The sequence below is a fragment of the Nicotiana tomentosiformis genome, chromosome 12 (assembly GCF_000390325.3).
Source record: "Nicotiana tomentosiformis chromosome 12, ASM39032v3, whole genome shotgun sequence".
Classification (NCBI taxonomy): domain Eukaryota; kingdom Viridiplantae; phylum Streptophyta; class Magnoliopsida; order Solanales; family Solanaceae; genus Nicotiana; species Nicotiana tomentosiformis.
In genome coordinates this window covers 132,634,367-132,641,815 of record NC_090823.1, presented here as the reverse complement: position 1 = coordinate 132,641,815, position 7,449 = coordinate 132,634,367, and the positions used below count along the sequence as shown (strand labels likewise).

The 7,449-nt window shown below is 37.6% G+C and overlaps 1 pseudogene; it reads left to right on the top strand.

Annotated features, from left to right (window-relative positions):
• The first annotated feature begins 1,422 nt into the window (after window positions 1-1,422).
• LOC104097615 (uncharacterized) lies at window positions 1,423-6,714 on the top strand (annotated as a pseudogene).
• Window positions 6,715-7,449: the final 735 nt, after the last annotated feature.

Below are 7,449 nucleotides of genomic sequence, written 5' to 3'. Positions count from 1 at the left end.
CATGCCATCTGCATGAATCTGAGCTACCAGATCCGAATCGTTTAAAATTATGTGGGACCATCTAAAATGACCTAATGAACAATAGTCATAATTTCGGCATGAACATTCCTTTTTGTTTTTGGCATTATAGGGCCAAAAACTAGAATTCGAGCCGATTTTCATATTTTCGTGTGTTATATATAGTCCATGCCATTTTCATGAATCGGGACTACCGGATCCGAATCGCCTAAAATTTTGCGGATAAAAAATGACCTAATGAACAATAATCATGCCCGACCGTTTCTTGTTTTTTGGTATTTTAGGGTCAAAAAACAAGAATTCGAGCCGATTTTCATATTTTCTTATGCTATAGTCAATACCATTTTCATGAATCCGGGCTACTAGATCCAAATTGCCTAAAAATTTGCGCAGCCATTAAAAAAATGACCTAATGAACAATAGTCATGGCTTTGGCACGAGTGTTCCTCATTTTTTTTAGAATTTAAGGATAAAAAAAAACTAGAATTCTGGCCGGTTTCTAAATTTTCGTGCGTTATAGTCCTCGCTATCTGCATGAACATGGGCTATCGGATTCTAATCGCCAAAAATTTTGCGAGGCTATCAAAAATGACCTAATAAACAATAGTAATTGCTTCGGCATGACCGTTCCTTGTTTTTTGGTATTTTAGGGCCAAAAAACTAGAATTCTTGCCGATTTTCAAATTTTTGTGTGCTGCCGTATGCATAAATCCGGGCTACCAGATTGATTAACCAAATATTTTGCGGGGCCATCAAAACTGACTTAATGAACAACAGTCATAGCTTCGGCATGAACGTTCCTCATGTTTTGGCATTTTAGGGCCAAAGATCTTGAATTTAGGTCGATTTCCAAATTTTCGTGTGTTATAGTCCACGCCATTTGCATGAATTCGGGCTACCGGATCCAATTCACCTAAAATTGTGTGTGGACATAAAAAATAACCTTATGAACAATAGTCAGGGTTTCAGCATGACCGTTACTCGTGTTTTGGCATTTTTTGGCCAAAATATTAGAATTCGGACCGAATTCCAAATTTTCGTGTGCTGATGAAGCCTCCCTTGTTGTTATTTTTTTTCTCATTAGTTATCTTATATCTTGTTTGGTCAAGTTTCTAAAAACCGCTTATTTTAAGAGGCGCTTTTGAGAAAAGCGCTTTTCAAAAAAATATTTTTGGTGAGAAGTAGTTTGTGTTTGACTAATTAACTTGAAAATCTCTTTTAAGCAACAATTAGGGTTTGGCTAAGCTTTTAAAAAGTGCTTCTAAGTGTATTTTTCTCAAAAATACTTTTCAAAAAAGTTGTTTTTTCAAAAATGCTCTACTTGTATAATTTTACTAGATATGTTATTATTGTTATATAATCGTGTGTAAATAGTGTGTAAGTGAAAATTTTCAAGAGGTCAAATTCAACCCCTTTTTTTTTCACTAAGCAATTTCAACCCTTTGGCTGCACCCTGCAGATGTTCCCCAAAAAATTAATGCAGATGAAGCTAATTTTCTAGTCATTCTGAAACTAGGGAGGCATGAGATCATCAAAATTGGTACTCATGCTAAGTCCTTCTAACCTTTTCCAATGCTTATTTAGCTATATGTGCAATTTGGGGTGCGTGACTGACATCACTTTACTGAATCCTATATTGAATCTATTCCAGAAATTCTGGAAAAATCTGACATTAATCAGTCAAGATTCAATTTTCTGGTTTTAGCAGAAATTTTGGACTGCCTTTTATGTAATTGGTGTACGTTAGGATTAGTACAAGCTGTGAGAAACTTTAGGTCAGTAGTTATGGGTAAAGATTTATTTGGTAATTTTAAATGATAGTTCGCATTACTTTGAATATCTCCTTTGTTATAATAAATTGGAATCAAGGTAGTGCTTCTCCATTCGTCGGGCATGCTACCACTTCATAGTATAGCATTAAATAGCTTGGTAAGCCGTCCTACTCCAACCTTTCCAAGACACTTCTAAACTATGAGGATTAATATTTTCCAAGACAACTTTTTGCTAATTGACGAAACCAACGAGAGTGTAAACCAAAAGTTTGAACTATGCAGAAGCACTCTAGAGTAAGAGTTTTTGGATACATAGAAGTAAGATTGAATGTATGTATTGCAAGTTTAGTCGGCATAAGAAGAGTGAAGTTGAGGTGGGATTAGACTGGATTGTGATGCCTAAATGCAAATAATTCAGATATCTAGGCTCGTTGTGCAATAGCTGCAGATGAGGCCAATTTTCTGGTCATTGGTTTGACCTCCAATGTATCTGAACCATGAGAGGCCTGAGATGATCAAAGTTGGAACTGATGTTAAGACCTTTTCACCTTTTCAAAGGCTGTTTTGCTAGAAACTGCATTTGGGGCACGTGACATCACGTTACCGAATCTTATATGGGTCCATTCCGTGAGTTCTGGAAAACTACGTCATTAACCTTTGACGGTCATTATTTAACGGAAATGATATGAGAAAGCTAGCTGTCAGGGGCCGAAGAAAGTGGCTTCTTGAACTTAAAAGGCGACCATTTTCTCCATTTCAGCAAGAAATGCACTTCAAATTTTTCATTTGTATTTGGCTACATAGACACAGATATATAGTGGGGTGTCAGTAAATTAGTCATAGATACATCCTATTGGTTTTTCTCAGAGCATTGGAGGAGGGAATATCAAACTGGCTGAATCTGAAGTGGGGTTTGATCGATCTTGGAATATTGGGTCGAAATGGATAATACAACAGCATCAGCTCAAGGACCATCATCACCAGCTGAGGCAGGGCATGCTCGATTAAAGCAGGAGATGTCTAAGCTCACGATTTCTGATGATCCCAGATCACAGAGACAAACGTCCCATTCAATCTCCCCACAGCAGCGGCCTTGTTGTAGGGCTGGTGGTGGTTTTGATGGTGGTGCTGTCTCTGTTTGGAAGAGAGGGCCAACTTATTTCAGTCATTTGTCACCATTGGGAAGAGAGAGTAGTAGTAAAGGCGAGGGTGACAGCAGTAATGGTGGTGGCCATGCTGCAGTGAAGTTTACTGATAGACACTATTTGAATATATTACAGTCAATGGGACAAGCATTGCATAAATTTGATGTCAACTATCGTATAAATTACTGGTGAGTAATTGAAGTAGACTTCGTATCTTTTGCCTTTTCACTTTTCTTTTGTTCATTCGGACTTGGGAGAGAAAAGAAGTGGCTGGGAGAGATTGTGTTTGTGTCTAAAATTAGCTGAGTTTGCTTTTTAGTTAGACCATGACTGCTATTTATCACGTTTGTTCAATGTAACATAGGAGTGTAAGTTGAGCCATTGTTAGACCTTGATTGGTGTTTGTCATGTTTTTCAATGTTATTAATTTAGGAGTGTAATTTGAGCCATTGTTGCACAGGAATCGATCTGCTGAACGACTATATGGTTATTCTGCTGAAGAAGCTCTTGGACAAGATCCCGTTCAGCTCTTAGCATATGCTCAGGATTATGCTGATGCTAATAACATTGTACATCTAGTGATGAAAAGGGGTGAGTGTTGGTCTGGACTGTTTCCAGTTAAGAATAAGCGAGGGGATAGATTCCTAGTCATTGCTACCACTACCCCTTTTTATGACGATGATGGTACTTTTGTCGGTGTTATTTCTGTATCGAGTAATGCGAGGGATTTCCAAGAAACAGGGTTTGCATCAATGGAAGTGAAGCAATTGGAACCTGATGCAAGATTTAGAGCCAGAAAACCCTTGCTTCTTCCAAACTTGGGCTTGATCCCCAGCAGCCCCTGCAAGTTACCATTGCCTCCAAAATTTCTAATTTGGTTAGTACTCACTTTGTTTGGATAGTTGCCTGGTTTTCTTTTAGTTCTCTTTACTGTCTGTATACAACGGTAGGCATATGCTAATATGACGAAATCTCATAACAGGCCTCAAAGGTGAGCAACAAGGTTAAGTCAAAAATAAGGACAGGAGAGAGCAGCGTGCATCATGAAGGTGGAAGTGGAGATAGTCATTACTTGAGCCGTGCATTTTCTGGGGCTGCTCTCTCAGATCACTGGGAGGATGCAAATTCCATTGGAGCGCGTACGCGTTTGGGAGATGTTCACACTTCTCCCTTTGGATTATTCTCTAATCTTGCAAAAGAGGAACATTCTCAGGGGAAACACTCAAGCTATTCTGGGGATGAGAGTGAGGGAAAACAAGGGATTTGTAAGGCTATCACCTTGAAGACAGAGGCATGGATGGCGAAGAAGAGCTTACCATGGCCATGGAAAGGCAACAAGCGAGATGCGTCAGAGACAGGGAGTACGAGATTTGTACAGGCTTGGCTAAACATTGACCATGAGTTTAATTACAGTAACAGTTATAATGCATTAATACCAGACAATCAGTTCATTGATGCTAACTGGACAACCACCAATGAAGCTTCGGGATCCTGGTCTACTTCATTTGATGTCAACAGCATAAGCAGTACTAGTAGCTTCGGAAGCACCAGCAGTAGTGATGTTAATAAGGTGGACATGGATACTGACTGCCCGGATTACGAAATCTTGTGGGAGGACTTAACAATTGAAGAACATATTGGAGAAGGTGCGTGAAATTCCTTTTACAGGTTAAATTGTCAAAGACAAGTCTATCAGTTACTCCAAACTTGATCATAGAATTTTTGGAATCAAGCTTATGCTTATGGCGTGGTACCGCAATGTCTAAATTCTGGTCTCTTGGTCCTATCATATGGATGATGTCTAAGCCTACTCTAAACCAGTATTTGTGTTGTTAATTACATGAGGTTTCTGACACTCATCTTTCTAATCAACGCTTGAAGACTAGATCTTACTGGCTATTTTTCTAGAGGGTCGCATAGTGGTTGATGTTGGTGCTGGTAGTGGCATTTTGTCATTATTTGCAGCTCAGGTGATCTGTTTGTACCAATGCATCTTGTGCTTTTCGATGAACGATATCAACCATAGCACAGCCATTTATGCTGATATCTCTACTCTATTATCTTTTCTTTTTCCAACCTCTCTTCACACCCAAAAAACCTCATAGGCTGGTGCAAAGCATGTTTATGCCATAGAAGCTTCTGAAATGGCCGAATATGCCAGAAAACTGATTGCTGGAAATCCATCACTGAATGAAAGAATTACAGCAAGTGTTCTTTTACTTGTTTAAGCTGACTCCACTTAGTATGGGATTGAGGTGTTTTTGATTTATTGATCGTTCTCTTGTTTTTTTCCGGTGTCTTTTCCAATGCTATCCGACATATTCATATAGTATCTTGGTAGTGCTTCTTATGCGTTTTTGTTAATGTTTCATCTATGGATGTTTAGGTAATCATAGGAAAGGTTGAAGATGTAGAGTTGCCTGAGAAAGCTGATATTTTGATCTCTGAGCCAATGGGTAAGCCTGTCTAGTTAGTCTTATTTTTAATTCATTATTTGATCATGTTAACTTCTAAGATGGAGCATTGCGTATACTTTGGTCGTGGTGCAAGTTTGCTAGAACTTTAGGTTATCCTCCTGGATTGACGACTAAAGTTCTTCATGAAACATCACTATAGCTATATCAGTGTTAATTATTTGATTTTCAAGAACCTATACTATTAAAGACGGAGAGTATATGGAAGATTAAGACAATGACAACATCTGATCTGATGAATGCTTTGCTATCTGTGGACCAAACAGAAGTGAAGAGAAGATCCATTTTGCCTATGTGCTAGGAACATCTCCGATTGCCTATAAAAACTGAGAGCATAAAACACAAATATACATGTTCAGTAGCCAATACACATCCTAATAACTAACTTCCACACGTAGTACAAATTGAGTTGCATTTTAAATTTGTATTGCCTGATTGTCCACTATTTTCCACGCTAGCCCTGGCAACTTTTGGCTTTGAATCACTTTAATTTTCCTCATCTTCTCAACTGACCTGGTATGCAACTTTACTGTTTCGTCCAACTCAGTGAGACACAGTATCGCCCATCTTTCCAAGAATTGGTGGAGAAACTTAACGATCTGCAGAGGGAGTATGTTATTCAATCCCAGACAGCAAGTAGCACTGACGTAGCAGCCATAAGGAACAGTAAATACAGAAAGCGCTTGTGCTTCAGGTTCATCGTCAGATTGCTAGCAGATGCATTTTTGCTAACTCTTCAAGGTTTTATGGCTGTCACATGAAAGTTGGCCAGTCAGAGCTCACAAGCTGCTCGTGTAGTCCGATCCTAAGTTCAGAGGGCTGTTCGTGCTGGCGCGTTCTGTTTGTCTTATCGGGTAAATTGGGTAATGATTCAAATGCCATTTTGTGGTGCCCTTCCATTAACTGTTCTTCTACATTAGACCGAATTTCTTTTTTCTATACGATTGAAACGTGCCGTCTTTGAATTTCAGGCACACATTTGATCTGAAGAGATTGAAGCACTGTATCAAGTGAAGACTGAAGACTCTAAATAACAACAGCCAGAAAGTTGCCTGCTCTCTAAAAAGTGTTTTATTAGCCATTTGTTGTGATCATCCTTCATGTTTTAGACTAGTATTTTGTACTCCCAAGTGGTTGCTAAGCTTTTTTTTTAAGTTTGTTATAAGAGACTACTCCTGTATATATAGCTTGTTCATTCCCTGTGAGGTACTCTTTTTGGATTGAATTATCTTGTTATGTACTTGTTACACAAATTGTTTCAAAACACTTACAAGTGAAGCTTGTTTATTACTCTCTTCGTTTCAATTTATATGATGTAGTTTGACTTGACACAAAGTTTAAGGAACAAAAGAAGACTTTTGAATTATGTGGTGCTAAAAGCTTGAGGGGCAAAAGTTTTGTGGGGCCACAATATTTGTATGGTTATAAAAGCTTTTCATTAAGGGTAAACTGAGTAAAATGAAAAGTTTTTAAAGTTAAATTATTTCTAAATACAGAAATGTGTCATTTTTTTGGAACAGACTAATAAGAAAAATGTCTCATTTAAATTGAAACAGAGAGAGTAGTTAAGCGTGAATAGATATTTGGAATAATAATTAGAGTTTTAACTTAAATGCAATGACTGCAAAATTTTATATACTATCAGGTATCAGGTCATTTAAAAGCTAATTACTTGTATTGTTTATCTTATGCATGAGTTTGTAACCTCAAAAATAAGGTAGTAATGTGTTACAAAAGATTAACTATTCTTAACAGCAGCGATATATTTTTGCATTGTTAGTTCATATGCGTTTATTATGGGATAATTAGCCGAGTGATTTTGGGAACGAGCAGCTGTTAATTTCCTACACCGGAAACTAAACGAATAATTTTGGGAACTTGATTCACTAGAATTCTTACAATGACTATTAAAAATTTCAGATTGATAGAAAAACGTTACATTACCATTACAATAGGAAATGATTAGAGTTAAAAATATACATTAAAACAGTAATACAGGTTAATAAATCAAGAGGAAAGGACTACTAGTACAATTTGTCT